Genomic DNA, 2,656 nt, shown 5'->3' with positions numbered 1-2,656 from the left:
TCATCGATCCAATTAATTGTTAAATTAAAAGTTATTAAATTTTTACTAATAATTAATTAGTTTTGGAATAAATTATTTGCTAATTAACAATATAATTGAAATATTAATTATTTTAAATTATTTAACTAAAATCTTATTGACAATTTACTATATGATCTTAATATTTTTGTATAACTAATATCTGGTTTTAAATTTGATATGAAAATATTATATATAATTAGATAATATTTTAAATTAGTATTTTATTAATAGTTGATAATTAGAAAAAAATAAGGATAAATACATTTTTTGAATTTTATATGTTTGATTTAAGGTAAATAAATTTATTAAATTAATTAATAATTTATTTAAAATATTAAAATTTAATTTATAAGTATGTAATAAATAAATATTTATAATTTTATAAATTATATTATCATTATAAATTATAAAATTAAATAATTTAAATTATAATTTTAAATAAAAATAAGTAGATGTTAATTATAAAAATAAGTACATATAAATAAAGAATAATTAAATATATTATTATTATTATTATTATTATTATTCGTAATATAAAAATATTATATATTTGAGGATGACTTAAATGAATTAATTTGTACAAGTTATACTGACAACATACATAGACATTTAGGTAGCTTACTCATTAGAACTTCACAGTTAAGCGTGCTTGACCTGGAGTAGTACTGAGATGGGTGACCTTCTGGGAAGTCTCCCAGAAATTGCACAAGTAAGGATAAAACACACTAAACAGTGAAATATTGTGAAATAGAACCATTGAGAGGTCAAATATGAGAGTTGTTACATTAATAAATTTATTAAAATTAAAATAAAAATTATAATTTTCGACGGATTTTTCCGTCGGAAATTTTGACAGCAATTTCTGACAGATTTTTCTGTCAGAATTTTCTGACGGAATTTTCTGTCAGAAAATTCTGTCGAAAAAATATTTTTGACGGATTTTTTTTTCCGATGCCACTTTTTCCGACAGATTGAAATCCGTCAGAAAAAGCAAAATCCGTCGGAAATTTACCTATTTCCGTCGGAAATTTCCGTCAGAAATCAACATTTTTCTTGTAGTGCACGTCTATATGACAAGCATCAAAGAATGCGATCATTCTTTGTCTTCTGTAGTCGTATTTGGTTCCTTTCAAGAGAGCTGGACGATTTACTGCCTGTCCTTCATTTTCCATTATCGTTCCCCTATAATGTTAGATGCTCAACCCTAGGGGTCAAGCTCTAATACCAACTAAAGTTTAATGAAAACACACAGAACGGGGGTTGAATGTGTGAACAAAGGATTTTAAAACCGTTTTCACAAACGTGTTTCTTTTCGTCTGAAAGTAAGGTTATAAATGCTTTGACGAAAATGCAGAATTGGTTAACAGAAGCCGTGCGTCTAAAGATCTATCGTCTACTCAAGAATAGTTTCTTGAACTCAACAAATATAACTTGGTTTATATATGATTCACAAATTAAGAAGTAATAAACAAATTTTGATAGATCAGTATAAGCAAAAACTACGTTTTTAACACAGATAATAATGCACATAATTTTTATACTGGTTCACTTGTTATGAGCTACATCCAGTCTTCTTCAACTGAAGGGTTTCACTAATTACAACGGATTACAAGTATTCTTAACCACTTCTGCTTTGTCAACTTCACTCGCTGACTCTAGTATTCTTAAACTACTTCTGGTTACCCAAGTATTCTCAACCACTTTTGGTTCGTCAACTTCACTTGCTGATGCTAGTATTCTTAAACCACTTCTGGTTACTCAAGTATTCTTTCGCTAGCCTCTTTAAGATTTACAGATAATGATTGTTTTGCGTGTGTTTGTAAGTCTCACAAAGAGAATGAAATAGTTTCTACACTCACTAATGTTTTCAACCCTAATTTTACAAGAATGTGTTTAGAGTGTGTATGTAACTCTCATAGAGAAGTAAGGTTGTTTTGATGCTTGTTTTGCCTCTTTTTTTGTTGCTGCTCTCTTCTGCTTCTTTTCTTCTCAGGTCTTGATATTTATAGCCTTGTGATAGATTTTCCCGTTATTTGAATTTGAATGTGTCCGTTGAGGCGGTGCTTTCCGTTGGTGCAGATAAGCGTTTGTTCATGGCTACACAGATCTTCTTCATTTAATGTATTTGATTTTGCATTAAATGCTTTTCTTGTTTAATCTATGTCATGTGAAGTTCCTTGCATAATTTGTTTCCTTTTGATTTTGAATTCAATCATGACCTAGGTATGTTTGTCCTTTTTTCGTCATTGTAGCTGCAGAGGCGTTTCCTTTCTCTGAAAAGTAGGTGTACTTGCCCTAACACACACAACTTTGACTTGTGAATTCAAGCTCTTATATTTTTCTTCTTTCTTTTTATATCTTTGATAACTCCGTGCACTTTTCTTATAATCGGAGATGATGTATGATCTTCCTCGTTGTGACTAGCGGATTCTAGATGTTTTTCATCATGCTTCGTTTGTGAATTGGAGAATGAATCTCCGTCTAAGATTTAGACTTTGACTTTTTCTTTTCGTCTGATTAGTCTTGAGAATGAACAACTCTTATTCCGTCTAGAATGCTTCTTTGTCTTGGATTATCCAACGACTGATGTTTTTTTTGTTGACTTGAGTATGTATGATTGACCTTTTAGCTTCGT

This window comes from Cajanus cajan, chromosome 9 (genome assembly GCF_000230855.2).
Source record: "Cajanus cajan strain Asha chromosome 9, NIPB_CcT2T_4, whole genome shotgun sequence".
Classification (NCBI taxonomy): domain Eukaryota; kingdom Viridiplantae; phylum Streptophyta; class Magnoliopsida; order Fabales; family Fabaceae; genus Cajanus; species Cajanus cajan.
This window is presented reverse-complemented; position numbering follows the sequence as displayed.